Genomic DNA, 26,074 nt, shown 5'->3' with positions numbered 1-26,074 from the left:
ATGAGACCCCTTGCTACTTGTAATTTCTCCTGGCTATGTGGTTCGGATCCAACTTCCTTCTACCTCCTCCTCCTCTCTGAGACCTCCTTTTCTTTCCACTGCCCAATCATCGGCTCCAGGCTTTATTGTCTAGACTACACTTCAAGTCTTTTGACCTTGAACCAGTACTTTTTTTAATTACAGCATACTACAGATTAAGGACAAATGACAAAATATACATCAACATATCTTGGAGACCTGAGTTGTTAGTGGATAGGAGAGTCATATGCATTCTGGCACCTCAGAATAGAGAGAAGGTTCAGTGAGATCACCTGAGTACATGATCTATTCCTTGTGGAGGAGCAGCCCCTCTTGAGGAAACCAAATTAACATCAAAATACAAACAGCACCAGGGCAACCCACAACAGGTGCCAGAATGCATATGACTCTCCTATCCACTAAAAACTCAGGTCTCCAAGATATGTTGATGTATATTTTGTCATTTGTCCTTAATCTGTAGTATGCTGTAATACAAAAAGTACTGGTTCAAGGTCAAAAGACTTGAAGTGTAGTCTAGACAATAAAGCTATGGCTTTTCTATTAGTTAATTTTCTATTGGTGTGATAAAACACCATGACCAAGGCAACTTGTTTTTTAAAAGTGTTTAATTTGGTATACAGTTTCATAGGATTAAAATTCATGATGACAGTGGTGATTTGAATTAAAAAAAAAAAATGGCCCCCCATAGGGAGGGGCACTATTAGTAGACATGCCCTGGGAGAGGTGTGACTTTGTTGGAGGAGGTGTGTCACGAGGAGGTGTGTTTTGAGGTCTTAGAAGCTCAAGCCACATCCAGTGGGGCATAATCTTCCTACTGCCTGAAGATCCAGATACTCTCAGCTCTTCTCTAGCACCATGTCTGCCTGCATGCTGCCATGTTTCCTATCATGATGATAATGTAAGCCAGCCCCAGTTAAAGGTTTTCCTTTATAAGAAAGAGTTGTCATGGTCATGGTGTCTCTTCAAGCAATAAAATTCTCCTAAGGCAATGACCAAACAAAGGAACACCAGAGTGTTCACAACTTGATCTACAACCATGAGAGACAGAGAGAGAACACTTAGAATTCCAGAAGCCTTTTGAAACCTCAAAGTCTATCCCCAGTGACATACCTCATCCAACAAGGCCTCTAATCCTTTTCAAAGGATTTCATCAATTGGGGAGTAAGTATTTAAGCAAATGGGCTTATGGGGGCCATCCTTACTCACACCACCACATTCCACTCCCTGGCCACAGAGACTCATGGCCATATCATGATGCAAAGTGCATTTAGTCCAACCTCAAAAGTTTCCAGTCTTTCATAATCTCGGGCATTTAAAAGTCCAGTCTCCTCTGAGACTCAAAGCAATTTGTTAATTGAAACTTCCTGCAAAATCAAAAAGCAGATCACATTCTTCCAACATACAATGGCACAGAAAACACATCGCCATTCCAAAGGGAGGAATGGGGACAACAGCATGAAGAAATACTGGATCAAAGCAAGACTGAAACCCAGCAGAGCAATTATATAGTTCCAGGTCTGATATTAAAGAGCATAGATGGCTCTGCCCTTCCCGCTTGGTTGCTTGCATCACACATCTCTCTCTTGGGCTGGTTCCGTTCCTTCTATGCAGCTCTTTTTGGCAGATATTTCACAGCTCTGGCACCTTTAAGATCTTGGGGTCTCCAATGCAATCCAGGCTTCACATTCACAGCTTCACCCAATGATGTTTCAGGGCCTCCATGCAGGCATTTCCTTGCCCCATGCCTGGCCTGAGTGGTTCCCCTTAGTCTTGGAGGAATATTCAAACAGCCCCTTTATTCTTATTCATGACTTGTAAAGCCAGACTTACAAAGACAACACTGCCAAGGTTAACTACAAAATTAGGGTGTACCCTGGCACCCTTGGCTCATATCCATGGCAGTTTTTATTTGTTGTTGCTTTTTAGGAGCATAAAACTCCTTGGTCTGTTTTTATTTTTCTTAAGTTGGAGGTTTCTCTGGGTGGGGCTATCCCCTGAGGGCACCCCTTATTTTATTCCGCTTATGACCATTCTCTCTTCAATCTTATCTCTTTTAGCACAAGCTTTGATTCCAACATTAAATTTCCTGCTGCTCCTTTCTTTCTTTTTTAAAAAATTAATCATTTCATTTGTTTACATTTCAAATGATATCCCCCTTCAACATTACCTCTCCACCAACTCCCCATCCCACCCCCTTCTCCCCATCCCCTTTGCTTATTCACTCACTCACACCTCACCCCTCTAGCATCCCTCTACACTGGGGCATCAAGCCTTCCTCCTCTCCCATTGATGTCAGATAAGACCATCCTCTGCTACAAATGTATCTGGAGTCCGGCTCCCTTCATGTACATATACTCTTTGGTTGGTGGTTTAGTCCCTGGGAGTTCTGGGTGGTCCAGTTAGTTGCTATTGTTCTTCTTACAGGGTTGCAGTCTCCTTTAGCTCCTTCAGTCCTTCCCCTAGCTCTTCCATTAGGGTTCCCGGGCTCAGTCCAATGGTTGGCTGCAAATATCTGCATTTGTATTGCTGGTAGAACCTCTTAGGGAACAGCCATATCAGGCTCCTGTCAGCAAGCACTTCTTGGCATCAGCAATAGTGTAGGAGGTTGGTGTCTGAAGATGGGATGGATCCCTAGGTGAGGTGGTCTCTGGATGGCCTATCCTTCAGTCTCTGTTCCATTTTTTTGTTCCTTTCTTTCCTTTGGACAGAATCATTTCTGGGTTTAAAAATTTGAGATTCGTGGGTGGCCCCATACCTCAACTGGGCTGTGCCTAACTACTGGAGATGGTCTCTACAGCTTGTATCTCCTCTTTGCTGGGTATTTTGGCTAAAGCCATTGACTGACACACATGGGCACAGGGGAAATTTTCCTGAACAGAACACCAATGGCTAATGCTTTAAGATCAACATTTGACAAATGGGATCTCATAAAATTGAAAAGCTTCTGTAAGGACAAAAGACACTGTCAGTCAGACAAAATGGCAACCCACAGATTGGGAAAAGATCTTTACCAACCCTACATCCAATAGAAGGCTAATATCCAAAATATACAAAGAACTCAAGAAGTTAGACTCCAGAGAACCAAATAACCGCATTTAAAAATTAGGTACAGAGCTAAACAAAGACTTCACAACTGAGGAATCTCAAATGGCTGAGAAGCACAGAAAGAAATGTTCAACATCCTTAGTCATCATCCTTAGTGATTTGCATTGCCAAATGCAAATCAAAATAACCTTGAGATTCCACCTCACACCAATCAGAATGGCTAAGATCAAAAACTCAGGCGACAGCAAATGCTGTCAAGGATGTGGAGAAAGAAACAACACTCCATTGCTGGTGGGACTGCAAGCTGGTACAACTACTTTGGAAATCAATCTGGCAGTTCCTCAGAAAATTGGACAGAGTTCTACCTGAAGACCCAGATATACCACCACTACTGGGGATATACCCAAAAGATGCTCCAACATACAACAAGGACACATGCTCCACTATGTTTATAGCAGCCTCATTTACAATAGCCAGAAACTGGGAACAACCCAGATGTCTCTCAACAGAAGAATGGATACAAAAATTGTGGTACATTTACACAATGGAGTACTACTCATCCATTAAAAACAATGATTTCATGAAATCCCTAGGCAAATGGAAGGAACTAGAAAATATCATCCTGAGTGAGGTAACTCAGACACAAAAGAGCACACAGGTATGTACTCACTGATAAGTAGATTTTAGCCCAAAAGCTCAGAATACCCATGATACAATCCACAAACCATATGTGGCTTTAAAAAAAGAAAAACCAAAGTGTAGATGCTTCAATCCTACATAGAATGGGGAACAAAATAATCACAGGAGCTAAAGGGAGAGAGGAACCATGGAGGGAGAGAGGAGGGGGAGGGGGAAAAGGGGAGCAGGAGCAGGTATTGGAAGGGACAGGAGAGAAGTACAGAAGATCAGGAAATTGAATAGAAACATGTAGCAGAGAGGAATGGGGAACTGAGGCAGCCACTAGAAAGTCCCAGATCCCAGGGAAGGGAGAGGCTCCTTTCCATCCGTCTTAAACTATATATTTTGTATTTCTTTTTTCCCCACTTGCTTCTTCACTGTAGACTTACATAAGAGTGATTACTAATAACCACATGACAGAGTCAATCTTAGGCTGCCGTGAAATCTTTGCCAAAGAAATTAGTCAATTATTTTTTTTTTAATTTAGTCTCGGGCAGATTCTTAAGACAAGGGCCAATACTTTTAATAAAGTTACTCAGTACGACTAGCAGGTAAGAACAAAGGTGTATTTGTTATAAATTAAAATGATTGAATTTTCCATGAAAAGAACTCCAACTCCCATCTAATTAGAAATTTTCACCCACTGTCCTCATTTTACACAGCTACTGAGGCCTCTGACAACAAATATCAAATTCCCACCAATTCTAGCCTTTAAAAGTTGACATCATCATTCTGGTCCTTTCATTGTTCTTCAAGCAAAGCTCTTTCAAGTAAGAATGGGTAAAGAAAAGCTACAGTGTGCTCTCTGGTCAGTTTTGTGTCAACATGACATATTGGAGAGGTAGGAGCCTCAATTGAGAAAATTCTCCCATAAGATCAGGTTGTAGGAAAACCAGTGCGCAGCACTCCATGGCCTCTGCATCTGCTCCAACCTCCGGTTCCTTCCCTGTTTGAGTTCCTGTTCTGACTTCATTTATGATGGACAGCTGTGTGGAAATGTAAAACAAGTAAGCCCCAAGTTTCCTCCCCAAGTTTTTTGGTTTTTGGTTTCTTTTTTTGTTCATGGCGTTTCATCACTGAAATAGTAGTCCTAAGATAGTGTGTTACAAATGGACAGGCCTCCCAAGGATTTAAAGGCAATCAAAGATGGATCAAGTATCTGAATTCTTCTTATCAAACAAATTTGTTGACGTGTAGCAAAGTCTGTTTAAACAGACTGATAACAGATTCCTTGAGATGAAAGATATCCCTAAGAAACTACATCAGGACTGGAAAAAGTGCTCAGTGCACTTGCTGCTCTGCCAGAAGACCAGGGTTCAATTCTCAGAACCCACATGGTGGTTCACAACTCCAGTTCCAAACAATTCCAGTTACGGAAGATCCAATAACCTTTTCTGGCCTCCTCAGGCACCAGGCACAGATTTGGTACACAGACATACATCAGGCAAAACATCTGAACACATAAAATGAAAATATGGTGTGTGTGTGTGTGTGTGTGTGTGTGTATGTGCATAAATAGTTGATTTAACAGAATCACTTTGGATATAATCCTTTTAAAAAATTCCCATAGTTTCTCACTCTCTATTTTTTTAATTTGGTTTGTTAGGTTTATTTTTTAATGTTTTATTACTGTTATTTTTTTTTACAGTCCAGTCTTTGCCCCCCTCCCAATCTGCCCTCCCACAGTTCTTCATCCTATTCCTCTCACACCTGTCTCCAAGGGGATATCCCCCCCCCAAAAAAAATAAGTTCTTTTTTTTAAAATAAGGAACTATGTGGAATACTTAGCAGCTTTTATAGAGTAGGGAATTCTGAAATATTCTGCAAATATTGGATGGGTAATTCTTTAACTTGTTCTCCACTAAATACACAGTACTGCTCCAGGCTCTTTGGAAGTGCTTTCAGTAAGAATGACTCAGAAATGAAGACACTTCTTACAAGAAAGCAAGAATGCTATGCCATTTCTCAATGACCCAGACAAGATGGATTGCTTAGGGAAGCTGGGTTCAGGATATATAGATCATGCAGTCAGAGTGTCAGAGCTGGAAATGACAGCAGAAGAGAACTACTCTCTTTTCTAAGGAAAAACGTGAAGTCTGGAAAGATTGCAAGCTGCCTCAAATTGAGAGCTGATTAAATAAGCATAAACTGAGTATAAAATGGGTGTCAGGTTGTAGGCACCCAAAGAGAACTAAAATAGCATTCCTTTCCAAGTACTAGAAGACTAAGACAATAATTGCTATTAGACTATTGTAAACCAGGACTCCAACTCTGTGTTCCAAGTTTCCAAGCCAGTGACTTTCCAACCGCCATGCAATGCCTCTCATATTAAAAAGCATTTAAAACTCATAGTACTTAATATTCATGATATTCTTATTGAAAACTAAGCAGTGAGAATTCTTTGTTGGTATATCCAGAAAAATATTGATGTCACCTAGGTGTTTGGGGTGTACAGGTACTCGCCCTAATTTCTTGAAGACAGTAGAGTAATCTAGGAGATCCTATCCTTACATGAAAGGACATCCTTATGAAGAATTTTTAGCATTCCTTAGAAAGACGACTTGTTGTTGTTGTTGTTGTGGTTGTTGTTGTTTTGCACAGCATTTCTCTGTGTACCTGACTGTCCTAGATCTTGCTTTGTATACCAGGCTAGCCTTGAACCCAGAGATCTGCCTGTTTCTGCCCTCCTAATCCTGGAATTAAAGGCATGCACCACCATTGCCTAGTAGAAAGACTTCTTAGAATAATAGGAAATTATGAATTGAAAGTTCTACCAAGCTGGGCAGTGGTGGCACATGCCTTTAATCCCAGCACTTCGGAGGCAGAGGCAAGTGGATTTCTGAGTTTGAGGCCAGCCTGGTCTACAAGTGAGTTCCAGGACAGCCAGGGCTATACAGAGAAACCCTGTCTCAAAAAAATAAAAATAAAAAAAAATAAATAAATCAAATAAAAAGAACTTGCAAATAAGAAAATCATACACCAAACTTAAACCAGACTCAAACTCTATAAATCTCAATGAACTTCTATACAGTTAGAATAACCATTCAGAATGTAAGCTATAGAGCTTCACATTTGATTTTACACTTTTATTATCGAAAACATTTTTATGTATTTATCCATCCCCCCAAATAAAAGATTTGTAACAGAATTAGAAAACAATTGGCTCTAATCTTTTTTTTTAATTAGGTATTTTCCTCAATTACATTTCCAATGCTGTCCAAAAAGTCCCCAATACACTCCCCTCCCCAGTCCCCCACCCACCCACCCCCACCCCTTGGCCCTGGCATTCCCCTGTACTGGGGCATATAAAGTTGGCAAGTCCAATGGGCCTCTCTTTCCAGTGATGGCCGACTAGGCCATCTTTTGATACAAATGCAGCTAGAGTCAAGAGCTCTGGGGTACTGGTTAGTTCATATTGTTGTTCCACCTATAGGGTTGCAGTTCCCTTTAGCTCCTTGGGTACTTTCTCTAGCTCCTCCATTGGGGGCCNTGTGATCCATCCAATAGCTGACTGTGAGCATCCACTTCTGTGTTTGCTAGGCCCCGGCATCGTCTCACAAGAGACAGCTATATCTGGATGCTTTCAGCAAAATCTTGCTAGTGTATGCAATGGTGTCAGCGTTTGGAAGCTGATTATGGGATGGATCCCTGGATATGGCAGTCTTTAGATGGTCCATCCTTTCTTCACAGCTCCAAACTTTATATCTCTGTAACTCTTTCCATGGGTGTTTTGTTCCCAATTCCAAGAAGGGGCACAGTGTCCACATTTTGGTCTTCGTTCTTCTTGAGTTTCATGCGTTTAACAAATTGTATCTTATATCTTGGGTATCCTAAGTTTTTGGGCTAATCTGCTTGTGGACGTTGTACATCGTGGTGCGCACTAGGCTCCGCACCACGATGTACAACGTCCACAAGCAGTGAGAATTCTTTGTTCAGTTCTAAGCCCCATTTTTTAACGGGGTTATTTGATTTTCTGGAGTCCACCTTCTTGAGTTCTTTATATATATTGGATATTAGTCCCCTATCTGATTTAGGATAGGTAAAGATCCTTTCCCAATCTGTTGGTGGTCTTTTTGTCTTATTGANGGTGTCTTTTGCCTTGCAGAAGCTTTGCAACTTTATGAGGTCCCATTTATCGATTCTCGATCTTACAGCACAAGCCTTTGCTGTTCTATTCAGGAATTTTTCCCCTGTACCCATATCTTCGAGGCTTTTCCCTGCTTTCTCCTCTATAAGTTTCAGTGTCTCTGGTTTTATGTGGAGTTCCTTAATCCACTTAGAACAATTGGCTCTAATCTTGCTTCAAAGCCCAAGTTCAGTCCTTCGTCATCCCCTTGTATTTAGGTATTTTGTACTGTTTTCTACATGCTATGCTGTCCCAAATGCACGTTTGTTTATATATATATTATTGGCTAGATCTCACATATGACAGAGAACTTGTATTTTTTTCTTTCTGAGATTACGTGACCTTGCTTAATGTTATACATTCTAAGCTCAACTGTTTATCTGCCAAATTTTCATTACCCAGTCATTTGTTGATTCCAATTTGTGGTCATGGTGAATAAAGCAACAATAAACATGAAAGTGCAAATATCTCTACAGCTAGGGTATGGGGTTCTCTGGTGTATGCTCAGCAACAAAATAGCTGCATCAACGTTTTGAGAAATCTCTAAGCTGATTTCCACAATGTATTACTTTGTACCACCACCAACAGTGAACACAGGCTCCTTTATCTCCATGTCCTCTCCAATGTTTGTCAAGTCAGATTTGTTGGCCACTGTCTTGCTTGTCGACTGACTCAAGCAATAGCCTTCCCGCTCTTGCAGAGGGCCCAGTTTCAGTTCCCAGCAACCACAGGGAGGCTCAAAAACATCTATAACTCCAGTTCCAGATCTAGTACCCTCTTCTCATCTTTTTGGCGTCAAGCATATACATGGTACACATATGTACATGAAGGCAAATATTCATGCACATAAAACTAAATATTAAAAAAGAGAGACAAAGAATTTCAGGAGAACATAAAAATATGCATAACAGTTATACAAATTAGTCATACACTGGCAGAAAAAAAAAAGCCACAACTTTTTGTTTGTTTGTTTGTTTCAAACTTTTGGACACTTTCTGATTCTTCCAGAATGAGAGAAAAATAAAGTACACGTTGTGTGTACAATTGATTGTTATTAGTGAGCATGTTTACATATTCACATGGATGGTAATTTAATTCCTTCCCAAAACACACTGCTCATCAAGCTTTAACGTTATAAAGAATTGTATCATTGTCACTTGCAGAATGTCAGAAGAAGAGAAATAAAGACTAATAATGTCCTACAGTGCAGTTAATTAGGTAACATATTACTTCTTATGCATTTTCAATATAGCCAACACTCAATTACCCTCCACATGTAGGCTTTGCAGAGGTGGTGTTTTGTTTAAGATAAATTAGAATCTTGTTATCTAGCATGGGCTGGTTTCAAATTAAGAGTTTCACCTATCTCTGTCTCCAGAGTGCTGGAATTAAAAGCATTTACCATGATACCCAGCTTAACGTACCATCTTATCCTAGGAACTATATTATAGGAACAAAGAGAAGGTGTTAGCTAATAGGCAACAAAAATTCAAAGCTTCACAAAACGCAGGGTGTGATGGGGCATGCCTTTAATCCCAGAATTCAGGAGCAGAGGCAGGTAATCTCTGAGTTCCCGGACAGCCAGGGCCTCAGAGAAACCCTGTCTCAAAAAAAAAAAAATGATAAAACCAAGATGCTAAATCATGTCTACTATATGAATAAACTAACTACACTGGATAAACCTGCGATATACAGTTTATTGGGTTACACTGACAGGAGATAGGCATGACTATTAAATAGAATATCATAGGCAGTTTGAAAATAATTCATCAACCACATGTCATAGCTATGGCTCAAGATCCATGTGCTGTTGGGCTCTAATTTGTTTATTTGTTGAAACAGGGAGTCACTCTGTAGCCCAGGCTGACATGGAACTCACTATGTGACCCAGGATACCCTTGATCTTGTGGTGGTCCTCCTGCCTCAGCCTCCTCACTACTGGGGCCATAGGCCTCATCCATCACACCTAACTTGCTTAGCTCTTCCAAACAGAAATGTGTCTATTCATCCCCCACTATTGCCACCCTTCCAGCTGACTGCAGGGCTCAGAGGCAAAGTTGAAAAGAAGTGAACCCAATGTCGATTGTGTGCAAGCCACTGGAACAGTTGATGGTTCCCTTTAAGGAGTCCAGTAAATTTCTCATGATAGTCATTCATTTGAAAAGAACCGTGGGTGTTCCACAGATATATCTACCTTTTCTTTTTTTAATTTTTCGAGACAGGGTTTCTCTGTGTAGCTTTGGCTGTCCTGGAACTTACTCTGTAGACCAGGCTGGCCTCGAACTCAGAAATCCACCTGCCTCTGCCTCCCAAGTGCTGCGATTAAAGGCATGTGCTACCACACCTGGCATATATCTACCTTTCTTAAGTCTCATATACTCCTCATTCCTTCAAGATCCTACTACACACTATGTACAAAGTACATTATCACCATTGACATTGTCATCCTGACAGTAAACACAAAATACATGTCTGGATACCTGAAAAGCACCAAGATATGCAAGAACATAAAATATGACCTAAAACATCCAATCAGATAAAAGTCAATCTGAGAAAAGAAATCACAATTTGGATTCAACCAAGAATAGATTTTTGTGCTGTTTTTACATAATATTTAGGCTTTGTTTCCATGAAGCTTAGAAAAATTCTCTAGCAGTATACTAAAATGCAGTGTGCTAGTTAACACACAAGTCAGATCTTGTAGGTTATACCATTATAGCTATAATTAGTATGCCTAATAATTATTATAATAAACATGTATGTAGCACTGTACATTATTAAAATGTTTACAATACTTGATGCCCTTATTCTTCTGATACTAAGCCAGTTAATGCTCCAAAAGAGTTCTTATTCACTGATCAGAATTAAACTTGATATTTTTATAAAACCTACAGAAAAAGTTTAGTATAAATTCCAATTAAAATATTCTACTGTTTTCTTACTTAGGTTTCTATTACTGTGATAAAGACCATGACCAACATCAACTTCTGGAGGAAGGGGTTTATTCACCTTATAGCTTACAATTCATCATCAAGGAAGTCAGGGAACTCTAACAGGGCAGGAACCTGGGGGCACAAACTGAAGCAGAAGCCATGTTGAGAGCATAACATAAAGGTCCGTATGTCCACAGATCTCCAGAGAAACCAAGACTATTAAGCACACAGGATTGTCTTTCCAATGAGAAAGATGGAAAAACCTGTTCTTCCATCCAGAAAGCTGAGAACTGGAAGTGATTAACAGTCTGGTGATCTGCATTGTCTGTTGGGCCAGGCCATAACAAGCTCCTACAACCAGGATCAGAGATGACTAGTAATATAAATGAACCTTATAGTCAGAGGCTCCCCAAAACTCCCAAAACCAAGATCATAGGTGGCTAATAGCCTAAATGACCTTGCTATCTGTATGACCAAGATCAGGCCAGACCTTGGGTCCTTAGGCTTTTAGGTGAATCTCTAGGACCTATCTTCTTGGAAGAAATGACATGTACCCTTAGTTGAGTTTCAGTGTAATTATGCTTCCTTGTGCAATGAGGATTTTATTACATCAAGAAACTTTTTTTCCAAATTATATGGGGCTTAAATACATTGGGAATAAACAGCCTGTTATTAGCCTCCCTGAAGTCTGATCCAGGTTGATGAAGTCAATTTGCACTGGGTTTTTATTCTTATCTTTCCTTTTCACATGGTTCACTTCCCTATATGACACCTGAAGGACCCCTTCAAAGTCACACAACAACGTTGTTTACAGGCTTCCGCTCACACTCAGCTTGCTTAGCCTGATATCTTATATAACTCAGGACTATCTGCCCAGGGTAGTATTGCCCACAGTGGGTTGGGGCCTCCCATATCAATCATTAATTAGGAAAATTCCCCCACAGACTTGCCAACAGGACAATCTGATGGAGTAATTTTTACAGCAGAGATTCTGTCTTCCTAAGTCCTGAATGCCCATGCAGAAGGGACAGCAGGACAAAATTCCCACCCCAGAAGCAGAGCTAGCAGGGTATGGGCCTCCACAAGTGTTGACACTTGCTAAGCATGAGGCTTGTTTGTATAATAGCATACATAGTTTCATGTTCCTCTTTCAGGGAATGTTCTCCCTGTTAAGGATAATGACTCCATGATAATTAGGAAAGGCACGACTCCAGGAAGCAAGAATGTGTTTCTGTGATGCTGAGACCATCAGAACAGCCCTTAAGGCTGTGGGAAAGAACTCTGAAAACATGAGTTCAAAAATATATAAACAAGATTTCTCAACTATGCAAAATATAATGATGCAATATGAATTATATGAGGGGCTTCATGGACCTAAAAGATCAGAGGCAGCTGCACTATGAGCCAGCTTGTCAGAAAGATATTAAGGAAGGCGTTTTAGGAAGTGGTGATTATAGGACAAGATCCCACCCAGATAAACTTATTGTTTGTGCTTACAAAGCCAGGCGGATCTCTGAATTCGTTTGCTATGTTTTTAAAAAAATATGTACTTGCTATCTTCTTCTAAGAGTCAAATGGTAATGATGATTCGTGGGATGATCAAAAGGCAACCTGGTTAAATGATTGGACTGATATGTAAATAAAAGACTGGGTTTTGGGTATGCAAGAAATAGCTGTCTAGAGAGATATAGTATTTCTATTTAAGAATTTGTCTGTCAGACTTTCTGACTTTTGTCAGAAAATCAAAGAATTTTTTCTAACAAGTTTTCTTGCTTTTTTTTTCCTGGAAAACCTATGAGCTACCCAGAGAGCTTTTAGAATTTTTTTCTAGCAAGTGAAGAGCTGTCTCTAGCAGAGAGCTGTCTCAGCAGAACGCAATTGTCAGCTTGTTTCTGTGAGTGACTTTGAGTCATTTCTTCTGCTGCTCCCAAACACCCCTTCCTCGGGAACCCCTCTCCAAGCTAAGGCTGGACCTTTCATTCCCAGATGTCCCTGGCTTTGTGTTAAAGTGACAAAATATAAATCAGCGCTCCCTCTAGCTGCCATCTTGCATCCCCAGGTCCCCACTTGTGTGTTCCTTATCTCAGCTGGTCTGCGGAGACCCCCTGAGCGCGAACCTTAGTTCCCTGCGCGGCCCCATTTCCACTCCGACAGATGAAAGAAATGATCATGAACCAGGGAAAACTCGCCAAACTGCAGGCACAAGTGCACATTGGTGGGAAAGGAACTGCTCGTCTTAGAAAGAAGGTGGCTCACAGAACAACCACAGCAGACGATAAAAAACTGCAGTTCTCCTTAGAGAAGTTAGGAGTAAACAGTATCTCTGGTACTGAAGAAGTGAACATGTTTACAAACCAAGGAACAGGGATCCATTTTAACAATTCTAAAGTTCAGGCGTCTCTGGCAGCAAACACCTTCACCATTACAGGCCACGCTGAGACGAAGCAGCGGACAGCAATGCTTCCCAGCATCCTAAACCAGCTTGATGCAGACGGTCTGACTTGTTTAAGGAGCCGGGCTAAAGCTCTGCCCAAACAATCTGTGGACCGAAAAGCACCACTTGCTACTACTGGACAGGAGGAGGAGGAGGATGAAGTTCCAGGTCTGGTGGAGAATTTTGATGAGGCTTCTGAGAATGAGGCAAATTGAACTGAAACAACTTCTGAAGAAGGTTATACTTGCAGAAGTTACAGGAGCTGCTATTTTATATCATGTCTGCTTTAAAATTTTTTTTTTAAATTATGGATCTGTTTATAAAATCTAGATCTCTAATATTTTTAAGCCCAAGCCCCCTGGACACTGCAGCTCTTTTCAGTTTTCACTTACACCTAATTCATTCTTTGCGGCAAATTAAGCTGAAGAAGTCTGGGAATAAAGTTTGGAAAAGGTTAATAAAATTCTTTGCCTAGTTAAATATATATATATATATATATATATATATATATATATATATATGCACAACTGGCTTGTCTAAGATCATAACAAACCTATGTATACTAAAATTAAGTTATAAAGATACTGCATGCCATTATGATTTTTACTTACAGAATATCATTGTATTGATGGCCTGTATTACTGTCTTCACAACTTTGTGATCATATAAATCATAAGAAATGTTTATTAAAAATTAACTTCCTTGACCTTTAAACCTTTCTGATTTAGCGTGTCTAAAGAACAATCAGAGAAACAATTTTTAAAGAATTACATAAGAACTATCTATCTTCGTGGTGGTGGCACATGCCTTTAATCCCAGCACTTGGGAGGCAGAGGCAGGTGAATCTCTGAGTTTGAGGCCAGTCTGGTCTACACAAAGAAACCCTCTCGAAAGAGAGAAAGAAAGAAAGAAAGAAAGAAAGAAAGAAAGAAAGAAAGAAAGAAAGAAAGAAAGAAAGAAAGAAAGAGGGAGGGAGGGAGGGAGGGAGGGTCTCTTTAAGAAAGCTTGAGAAATAATAGCAAAGTCTGAACTGTTGAATAGCTGGGATATCAGGAAAGTTTAATGGGTCCGAATCGCATGCCTCAAAAGGCTATGCTCACTCAGTGTACTGTTGCTGATGGTGTGGTTCTTTAATTAAATTAAAAAACATTTATTCAACCTAGTTCCAGGGAGTTCCAGTACAGCCAAAGATATGTAGTAATACCCTGCCTAGAAGAAAAAAAAATACATAAAATACACATTTTATTAGTGTGTGTGGTGATTTGAACGGAGATGGCCCTCATAGGCTTATGTATTTAAATGCTTGGGTTGACGCTGATAGAGTTGTCAGGGAAGGTTTAGGAGGTATGGCCTTGAGGAAGGAATTTGTCCCTGGGTGTGTGCTTTGGGTTTCAAAAGCCCAGTTTGCTTACTCACACTCTGCCTCACGCTTGTGGTGTAAGCTCTCAGCTATTTCAGTACAATGCCTGCCTGCCTGCTTGCCTGATGCCATGCTCCTTCCATGATGGTCATAGACTCTACTCATCTGGAACAGTGAACCCCAAATTAAATGCTTTCTTTTGTAAGTCGTTTTGGACATGATGTTTTGTCATGGCAATAAAATTGGAAGTGTGTGTGTGTGTGTGTGTGTGTGTGTGTTTGCACATGTGCTTAAGTACCACAGTGCATGTATGGTCAGAGCACAACCTTCAGAATCTGGTTCTCCTCCTTCATAGTGGAACCTGGGGATTGAATTCATACGGTCGAGTTTGTGCTGCCTCCCATAGAGCATCTTGGTGGCTCATTGTACTGCACTCTTTATTTTCATCTCTATGTTGCCAAATCTTGCCTCTCAGAAATAATGGAGAAGGGGTGGCAATGCTGAGGAGGCAGAATTTCAGCAGATATATTTCAGCTTTTCAAAAAAGATTAATGAATAGATAAAATAAGTTAAACAGGTAGGTTGATGATAAAATACTCCAAGTGAGAAATGAAAAGTCATAAAAAATATTCTGAAGATGGTCACAAAATAGATGAAAGGTTATAATTAATTTTTCTGCTAGTGTCGAGGTAGATGTTATTTTGTTGGGAAGAACTTTCTTTTGGTTAAAAATAGAAAACTCCCTTAAAAAGATACTGGATGGCAGATGGCTTAGGTGCAGTGAGAGGGGCACAAGGTTTAGAACAATCTGCCTGGGCCAGACAGAGGTGGTAAAGGCAAAGCTGAATTCAGTGAATAGCATCCCCAGTGAGTTCACTATTCAGTGAATAGGGCTGGCTGATCAATGATTGAGTCTCTGCAGGAGATGTGTTTCCCCTACCCATCAAGGAGTCTGAGATTATTTCTCTGGAGGTATCACTGAGAATAAAGTTTTAACTATCATGTCAGTTCAGAACATGATTCACAATGATGAAGAGCCCAGGTTCAAGGCATTTGTTGACTCTCTGGATGTTAATTGGGTAGCCCGTGCCATCTGAGGGCCACCATCTTGATCAACATCTCTATTGTCTCAAGGCAGAGATGCTACTGGACGAAGAAGATCAGCAAGCCCTCCACATTGTTCTGTACTGAGAAATCACTGGCTTGTGCTTTGTGCTCCTTCCCTATCTACGGGGGCACTACTGCTGTGGATGATAGCTACACTTCAGCCAGGGACAGCACAATCCCATGGGTGACTCCAATAAGGCCACATTTGATGCCATCTCCAAGACCTCTAGCTCACCTGATCTCCAACCTCTGGAAAGAATCAGATTCACGAAATCTCCTGACCAGAAATTCGCAGAGCAATTTAAACATGCAGCAGAGGCTTCATATAGAAGAGGCAGGCTTCAGCCATGGTTACCACATGGAATTTTTATAAACAAGGGAGTGAGGCTGGTGTGGTAGCACAGGGTTTTGAACCCAGCACTTGGGTGACAAACATAGGCAGATCTCTATAGTATGAGGCCAGCCTGGTCTACATAGTGAGTTCTAGGCCAGTCAAGAATACACAGCGAGACCTTGCCTCAAAAGAGAAAATAAATCTCATTAAACTTGTTTTCAAAAAAAGGAAATTACTTCTTCAAAGTTAGCAATTTGAACCCAGAAGAAAATTATTTTTCTTACAGACACAACTAGCTTTTTCTCTTTTGCCTTTTTGTTTCTTTTGAGACAGTCTCACTATGTAGCCCTGGCTGACCTGGAACCTATTTTGTCAATAAGGCTGGCCTAGAACTCACAGAGATTCACCTACCTCTGCCTCTCGCATTCTGGGATTAAGGGCATGCACTATCATACCCCACCTTTAAAGATTGGTCTTCCTAGTTGGTTCAGACTGACCTTGAATTATAGCCCAGGCTAGCCTGGAACTCATGATTTTCCTGTCTCAGCTCCTTGAATGTTGAGATTACAGGCATGAACCACCATGCCCAGCTTCAAGCCTCATATTTAACATAATCCTCTATGAATTTTAGACTTTAATTCATTTATTTACTCAGGCAAGTTCTCACTATGTATCTGATATTGGCTTGGTATAGCTTGGCTCAAGGTACACTCAAACTCTCAGTCCTCCTGCCTCTACTCTTAGAATTCAGGGATTATAGGCATGTACTTCTTTTTTTTTTTTTTTTTTTTTTCCTGGATCTTAATTCTCTCTAAAGCTTTTTTTTTAATTTTTAATATTTTTATTACATATTTTCCTCAATTACATTTCCAATGCTATCCCAAAAGTCCCCCATAGCACCCCCCACTTCCCTACCCACCCATTCCCATTCTTTTGGCCCTGACATTCCCCTATATTGGGGCATATAAAGTTTGCAAGTCCAATGGGCCTCTCTTTCCANTGATGGCCGANTAGGCCATCTTTCGATACATATGCAGCTANAGACAAGAGCTCCGGGGTNCTGGTTAGTACATCATGTTGTTCCAACTATAGGGTTGCAGATCCCTTTAGCTCCTTGGGTACTTTCTCTAGCTTCTCCATTGGGAGCCCTGTGATACATCCAATAGCTGACTGTGAGCATCCACTCCTGTGTTTGCTAGGCCCCGGCATCGTCTCACAGGCATGTACTTCTATGCCCAGTTTCTGATATTTAATTATATATTTAAAATAAATATTTAATAAATATTTTTAAAAAGATTTATTTATCTATTATATGTATATGAGTACACTGTCACTATCTTCAGACACACCAGAAGAGGGCATCAGATTCCACTACAGATGGTTGTGAGCCACCATGTGGTTGCTGAGAATTGAACTCTGGACCTCTGGAAGAGCAGTCACTGCTCTTAACTGCTGAGCCATCTCTCCAGCCCTTAATAAATCTTTTATGACTACGCTTTCTGTTAAGTCTTTCTATTGAATGTTTTGGTGTCTAACTATCCAGGTCACTTAAACTTGAAAGCAAGTTTATATATATATACATACAAATTTATTCTAATAAATTTCATCCATATTTAACAGCCTTTGAGGAAACAAATACACAGAGAAGAATGCTGCAGGTGGGAAGGAAAGGCCATTTTTTTTTCTGAGTAGAAAACCCCTTCCCCACACGTGCTATAATTTTAGGCATTTGTGTTCTTGCTGAATCAATTGTTTTTAGGTAGTCTCCATCTAAGGGTTATAAATCTGTGAACTTGCATCTGAAATGTAAGTATCTACATCTGAGAAACATTTTCCACCTAGATTTCCAGCCTTTCATACTATGCCACATTCTACCTATTTATGTCAAGTGGATCTACAGATAGAAATATGTAGTTTGGAAGTGTTTTGTAGACAAATGTAACTGTTCTGAGAAATTGCTTCCTCTGTAAGCCACAAGTGTCTAGACACATCGTAATGTGTAATGTAGATGTCCAAGGAATGCCCATGGTGGGCTCCAGTCTAGGATTTAGCTCTCAGGAAATGTCACACATGATTACAAAGGCATTTCAGTTGGCAACTATGTCTGCTTCCTTTTCTTACAGATCCCAATTTAGCCAACTACTGGGCTGCACAGCATGAGCAAGAGTAGCAGGGCCCTGAATTAGACAAGCAACTTGACCTTTTATAACTTGATGTGGGGCTTTCATAGGTTGTATGGTTAGCACAACCAAAGCAGGCACCAAACCCTTAAACACGTCTTAATCTTATCTTATCTCTTATCTTATCTCTGTGGCATCACTTACCCACAGACATTTACATTAAAATAGTCACAAGAAAACTCATTCTGGCTTCCAATCTGTTTGGTTCCCCCAAATCCAATTGATCACCATCCCTTCCAAAATAAATTGTGAATTCCAGCATCAGCACCATCATCATCACATACTCCAAAGCTATTGTCATTCACCTGGACTTCTACAAAAACGAGTTTTCACATGCTTCCATGCTCCATCTAAAGATACAGTCTTTTTTGCATATACTTGCCACTCATGGTGGCTCAACTTAGCAGTCAAGAGGCAGAGACAGACAGATCTCTGTGACTTCAAGGCCAGCCTGGTTCACAAAATAAGAACTTGTATCACACCCTGCAAACTGTCTTTATTAACTTATGTTGTGTGCACATGCACGTGGGGTGGGGGCTTACATGTGCCACACTGTGTTTATTCAGATAACAGAACAGTTAGTGGGAGTTCGTCAGGTTTTTCCTTTTACCATGTGGAACTAATGTCATCAGGTTTGGTAGAGAGCACCTTTACCAGCTCTGAGCCAGTTCACCAGCTCATCAGCTCAATCCCTATCTTTTAAAGACAAAAATGGGGATCTAGGAAGGTAGTAGAGTGCAATATGATGTCCCAAGTTTAATTCCTAGCACCTATAAAAACCGGGTACACTGTGTGTCTGTAATCTCCAGAGCTAGGAAAGCAGAGATGGAAAAAAAAATCCCTAGGGTTTCCTGGATATCTAAGCCTGGCCTAATTTGGAATCTCCAGGTCCCAGTACAAGACTTTGTATAGCTGCTGAGGCTGATCTCTGACTCACACACATACCTGCACTCACACAAACATGACCATGCACAGGGATCTGTGCATGATGCACATACCAAGTCCTAACCTCTTCCTTGCTCACTCCAACTCTGTCCATAGTCTCTCGCTATAAATAGAACAAGTTTTGCCATACCCAATAAAACTTTATATGATCTCCGTCTGGCTATCTCTGCAGTCTCACTTTCTAGCTTAGGTGGACTTAGCCATGTGTTCTTTTCCTGCCCAAGCTCCTTTGCACCAGAACCTTTGGACTGCTACTCCCTCTCCTTAAAAGGATTGCCCTTAGGGTTGTCGTTCCATGGTTCACATCTTGGCTCATTAGCAGCTTCTTGGAGGAGCCTTCCTCTTCTTCCCCTGATCATTAGACTTCAAAAAAAACTACATGCAGATTTTATTTGCAAATTAAAATAAATATAAAAATAAACAAAAGACTCTCTCTAGTCAGTATTACAGAGCTCTGTTTTTTTCTACTGAAGACATTGTTTGAATTTATTTTCTTTGTCTACATGTTTGCCTGTTTATTGTTTTTCTCACTATAGTGTAAGCTACATGAGAATGAGAATTTGTTCCAGTGACCCCATGACTGCCTTGCTGACCAGTGCATCCCAGTTCATCCAAGGCCATTGTAAACTGGAGATTGTCAATGCATATTTGTTAAATGAATAGATGTCAACTATCTAAGAGACAAGCAAGCAGTGCCCTGATCATGGTTGCATGCAAAAATCTGAGATGCATTTCAATGAAATGTTTTGTTCAATTTGGGGTTTGTTTCTATATGAAGCTCTTCTCACCAGATCCATGCAGATGATTCAGATCAGAAATTGTCAACATTTGTATAAGAGGCTATAAAAAATAGAAAGTAGATTAGTATCCACATTTATTTCAGCATGCCAATGCTAAGTTCATCTCGAAGTGAGCACTGGAGGGCAAAATCAATGTTGATGTAGATCTTAAAGCTAACACGCAGCTTTGCTTTCTAGGCAGTGGGAAACTGGAGCAGCAGCAGCTGCTGATACAGATCTAGAGTTTGAGAATGCACTGGGACGGTTTGTAGCACCATAAGATGAAAGGAGTAAGAGGAAAGGACAAGCTGTCTAGAGACACATGGTTAGGAGAAAATGAGTTGTCGGGGTTTGATTTGGAACATCAAAAACTAGTCCTTCTTATGGGTGGAGTGCACCTGGCCAGTGCCTTTAATTTGTACAGAAATTCCCATGGTAGGTGTTATTTCTCCACATCACAGTGAGTAAGATGAACATTGGGATATTTAAAAACTTACCAAAGGCATATAGCCATGCTAAAAAGTGAGGTACGGGTAGAAATTAAGTGTTTCATATCCCAGAGACTGCTTGTTCTCTTTTTACTGTTCTGTCTTCTCTTGCAGCGGCACAGCACCTCCCACCTATTTCTTTGACCTGGGCACTGATATTAGAGCTCAGCCTTGAACGAAATGAATTAGATGAAATGCCCTAAGCTGGACAGCAAACACCTCTGCTGCTATTGGAAGGACAACTAAGAGAAGTGTTCAAGCCATTTGCTGACTAAGCAGGTTTCAAGACTAGTGCACACATCTCTCCTCCCCCAACTGCTCTCTCACTATCCATTTAGAGCTCAGCCCAGCTCAGGGTTTCCATGGTCCACTGTGGAAAGCATCTTCCAGATGCTAATAAGAACTTTACTGTGGCTGCGATATGAAGGAAAGAGGCAGCTCGTCAGGAGCACTGCCGAGAGCCTGGACAGCGTGATCTGAAGAGCTGGAGCAGCCAGCCAATAGAAAGAAGGGCCAAATGCAAAACCATGCAAAACCGAAGATGGAGACAAGCAGAGGAGGAAAATCTTCCTGACAGAGACGTATTAGTTACAGGACTCGCTCCCCAAAGGAAGAGACTGCTCTGTCCCCTGAGATTCCTTGAGTGGAGACTATTGATGGAAGACAAAAGGGAGGTTAGAGGGAGGAAGGATCCCTGAGTAATCCATGCTTTCTCCTTCTGCGTTTTATGAAGATTAATGAAGCCTTTTTAAATGGAGGAAGAAATAAAAATGGAGGGATGAGGCTGACCAGGGCACGACAATGATGGAGGCATAGTGCCCTCACAATGTGTTGGAGGAAAAGAATTTCCTCTAACTGGGAGATACAGATCTAACTAGTTCAGAGACTTGAATTCAGAGTTCAGGCTCTTTCAGGGACCATGGCATGTACACCAGCAAATTACTTATCCCCTAAAAAAGAATAAAAGAAAACTCATTCTACTTCTTTAGGTCATTTCTCACTATAAAATATAAATAACATCATTGCAGATAGCCTTTGTGATGTTGAGATAGCCCATCTAAAAAAGAGTATCTAGCATTTAGTGTGCACCCAATAATAACACTAGTTATTATTAAGACTGGGCTTTCTGGAGAAGAGATTATGGCTGGATCATTACTAAGGCTACATTATGGGGGGACAGTTTTTTCCTTTAAATGGTGTTTCCATGGTTTAATCACTTGTGTTAATAGCCCATGTTGTCTACCCTGTCTCACAGGAAAGATGAAGTCCAAATGTGATAAGTGTCACCTCTAAGTCCAAACAAGCTTGCCAAAGAGTAGTTCAACCCACTTGTTACTCTGAGTCATTCTAAAGATAAAGCCATCTCTTCGCAGCGAAGGACGAGGAGCACAGGAGAGAATGCTAATGATACTGTACATTCATCTAGTCTGCTACAGCTTACAAAACGTTCTTGCCTGACAAAGGTTACTTCCTCCATTTTTATACATAAGGTAACAGAGGGATGAAGCAACTGGAAGTGACATAAGTAATTAGTCTGTGGAGCAGGATCCACCCAGATCTCCAACTCTGAGGCTTGGTTGGTGTGGGTTCTATGTTTGCTGTTGTTTGTTTTATTCTGGTTGGTTGGGATTTTTTGTTGGTTTTGTGTAGGTTTTTATTTGTTTGGTCAATGCTAAGCTTTAAAGGCAAGGACTTCTATGAAGCCCTATCCCTAGTCACTCTAAGGCTGTCGTGTGACAGCCTACTATAGGTGGTTCAAAGAGCTAATTCTTACAATCAACAGTGGCTTTGCAAACAGAAAGAAGTTTTTAGATTGCCTGATCTGTTGATTCTTAGGCTGCATCCAGGAACCCAGTAGAAGAGGTGGGAGCCAACAAGCAGTACATGGGATTGTATGCAGCTAAACTTTTATCAGCTAAATTTATAACACCAAAAGTGTTCTTTTGAACAAATGTTTGCAACATTAAGACTTACTTATAAGAAAGAGAAAAGAAGCAAAAAGGAGTAAAAGAAGAAACAAAATTGGAAAAACCTGGTTTTGACCAGCTGCCTTGTGGTGGGGTTGTAGCTCAGGGGTAGCATGCTCACACAACACATGAGTGGTCTTGTGTTCCATCTCTGGCTTTGAAAAAAAATAGGGTTAGAACAACTATCTTGTTTCTCCAAAACATTTGTAAATGCCCAAGGAGTTTGCACAACTTACCTAAACACAGTTAAGTTAGCATTCAGTCTTTAATCATCTGCATATTTGATAAGCATGTCATACATGTCCTCATTCTCCAAGTATTTTCCTTTGATTACCTCAAGCAAGCCATGGGAAAGAAATTGGCTCTTAATGTTAGCTCTCCCGGTGACTCAGATAGTGACCTCCAGTCCCTGTTTCTTTGAATTCTCAGCTTTTCTAGGGCCAAGTGGTCTAGAAAATTCTCAGTGGGGCTGCTGAGATGGATTTGGAAGAAAAGAAGTGGTTTATGTGCCTGGGATCTGCCCAGGCAGGAGACATGCATGACAAATCCAAAGTCGCATTGCTTACAAACGCCTATCAAGATCATCACTACTTTGGAGCTGTTATGAGAAACTTATTGTCCTCATTAATCTGCCATTCCTCATCCAGAAGCCAAGAGGTTTGTAGCCGCGTTGGGTACGCCGTGTTTATAAAACAGTCTCCTAACTTCTGACCACACAGCTTGCTGCCGAGACGGAGCCTTCTCACTACCTGCTCATGGACAGTACATTTAGACTGAATGTGGTTTATTTTTCCTTTCCTTTCCTTTCCTTTCCTTTCCTTTCCTTCCCTTCCCTTCCCTTCCCTTCCCTTTCCTTTCCTTCCCTTTCCTTTCCTTTCCTTTCCTTTCCTTTCCTTTCCTTTCCTTTCCTTTCCTTTCCTTTCCTTTCCTTTCCTTTCCTTTTGTTCGAGGCAAAGGCAGCTATCACTCAGAGGGTTCTAGAGCCAGATTGAATCCCATACCTTGTTGGCAGGTAGCTGTGTTTGGAATTCACCTGCCCACCTGTCACTTTCTCCCCATTCAACAGAGAGCTACAAGAGGGGGCTGTCACAGAATCCCAGGCTGCCAGTGAAAGCCATCTGATTTGCCTGTGGTCCAGGCTGCCAGTGAAAACCATCTAATTTGCCTGTGGTCCTGGTCAAGCTGTTCTCTGACCTTCAGCTTTCTTCCGTGTACCTTTTCCATCCCACAGGACTGGCAAGGACCAGAAGCAAGAATCTAAGGTGACATGCTCTTAAAATTGGAAGTAGCTACTAACTAAAGGATTCATGGCTTTAGAGAATGTCTCAAGCATTATAATTTACAATGTGACTTTCAATCAAATCCTTTCAATATTTTTGAAACACCATATAAAAAGAACAAGTATTTGGTTTGAAGAGGGGTAGTATATTAATTTATGTTTCTTTCTGTAAAAAAAAAAAAACGAAGTAAAATGCAACATTAAATAAAACAAAGAGCTAGAGATCTGGTTACCTCTGTACTTAGCATTGTCAAAGAACAGAAAAGACAAATTTCCAACTAAAAGCACTTCATTTAAAAACAGAATCAAAAGACCATTGCCAAAATTACACTCTATATACAACGAGTTTATTTCTATTTAGTTATTTATTTTGAATTAAGATCTCGTTCTGAAGCCCAGGCTCACGTGAGACTCACGATGTAGCCTGTGCTGGCCTCAGTCTGACAGCCACTTCTCCTGCCTCAGCTACCAGTTGTTGGGATTACAGATGTGAGCCAAGCTTATGCCAAATTCCCAACTGCCTCACCAGCAGGGATTTCTCTGTGTATCCAAGATGATCCTTCTAAAAGTCTGGACCTAGTTTTCATTATGCAGACAACCCAGCCACAGAAGCCAAGCCGTATTTTAAGACTGCAGTATTTACTAATGGATGTCTGGCTAGAAACAGTGTTGGCAGAATCCTGGCAGAGGCGTCAACTCTCTCTAATGATGTGGAACTGGGCTGCATAATTATGTCCACTTGGATTAAGTCGAGTCAAGACTGTCATGTTTTGCAATGGAACCAGAAACAAGCACCCGCCCTGTGCCACAGTGCTGGGATTTTCCTACAATGACATCAGAACATGAGAACTTGTTCAAACATTCCCCAAATCTTCACTCTAGCCATTCATTTCATTTTGGAGCTTTCTTGGGGGGAGGGGGGGACAAAACTGGCTTCAGATAACATTTTTGTTTTACAGAACACTTTGGTCTAAGGATGGTATATACCATAAATATGATCCCAGATCAGAGAAAAAAAAGTGCTTTGGAAAGAAGTACTCTGTACTCTTCTTGAAGATATATGAACACATTCTTAATATAGAAGGACACTCCATCTAACACGTACCTCCTGCTCCAGAAAAACATTTGCCCATTTTACATTGTTGATTTCCTTTCTAGCTGTTTCTGAGATGTCAAGCATCCATATTTCTTTATAACTAAGGAAGAAATACAAGGGCTGGGAAGAAGGACCACTAAAGTACTTGCCACACTTATGAAGACCTGAACATGATTCTGGCAGAGACCACAGAACAAGCTACAAAGCTGGACACAGCCTCGGTCGGGGGCCTTTAATCCTAGCACTGGGAAGCTGGAGACATGAGGAAGTTCACTGGAGTTAGCCGGCTAGCTGGTATGGCTGAATAAGTGAGCTTCAGGATCAAGGTCTCATCAGATAATAATTGTGTTTTTATTAGAGCTGGGACATTGATATTTGAATACCTGCATTTGAAAAGCTCTAGTCCTGCCAAGGTTTCTATAATGCATCTCCCTTTCAAAATAAGTGATGACTGCCCTCTGGCAGGTAGGGGGTAAAGACCAATTAGGAAAAACACTGGACACCAACTTCTGGAGAGAGAGATGGAGAGAGAGAGAGAGAGAGAGAGAGAGAGAGAGAGAGAGAGAGAGAGAGAGAGAACCACAAAAGGGGAGAGGGGAGAACCACAAAAGGGGAGAGGGGATGAGAACACTCATGTGGTTGCCTGGACACTTTTACTGTATGTGTTAGCTAGCTTAATGTCAACTTGCCCCAATCTATGGTCATTTTGGAAGAGGTAACCTCAACTGAGAGAATGCCCCCAACCAGATTGTCTTGTGGGTAAGTCTGAAGTGCATTTTTGGCTGATGATTGATGTAGGAAGGTCCGGCTCACTGGCTCACTGTGGGTGGTGCCATCGCCGAGCTGTAGTCCTAGATGCTACAAGAATGCAGACTGAGCAAACCATGTGAATAAGCTAGCATTCAGCACTCCTCCCGGGCCTCTGCTCTAGTTCCTGCCTCCAGTTTCCTGCCTTGAGTTCCTGCCCTGATTTCCTTAAATGATGGGCTCTGACCTGAGAGCTACAGACTGAAATAAGCTCCATCCTCCCCAAGCTGCTTTTGATCATGGTGTTTTATCACAACAATAGGAACTCTAACTAACTAAGGCTTCTGTATCGGACTCCTGGAAAAACATATTTTTGTCTATTAAAAGAGTTAAATTGTAAATTCAGATATGTGGAAAAGCATTTGATTTTATTTGAATTCAAGTCATGCATGCAGTCTTAGGAAATGAAAATTAATAAAGCATTAGGCAAGGAAAGTGAAGAACAGCAAGCCTTTCAAATGGAAATCCCTAGAATAA

At 40.9% G+C, this 26,074-nt stretch overlaps 1 non-coding gene and 1 pseudogene across 1 annotated transcript; both read left to right on the top strand.

Annotated features, from left to right (window-relative positions):
* Nucleotides 1-12,509: 12,509 nt before the first annotated feature.
* LOC115031588 lies at nt 12,510-12,568 on the top strand. The gene has a single exon (XR_003837265.1). It is a non-coding gene; the product is annotated as a U7 small nuclear RNA (small nuclear RNA).
* Nucleotides 12,569-12,972: 404 nt separating this feature from the next.
* On the top strand, nt 12,973-13,470 carry LOC110299473 (annotated as a pseudogene).
* Nucleotides 13,471-26,074: the final 12,604 nt, after the last annotated feature.

The sequence above is a fragment of the Mus caroli genome, chromosome 7, assembly GCF_900094665.2.
Source record: "Mus caroli chromosome 7, CAROLI_EIJ_v1.1, whole genome shotgun sequence".
NCBI lineage: Eukaryota > Metazoa > Chordata > Mammalia > Rodentia > Muridae > Mus > Mus caroli.
The sequence above is the reverse complement of the archived record's forward strand: the minus strand, read 5'-3'. Positions and strand labels throughout refer to the sequence as shown.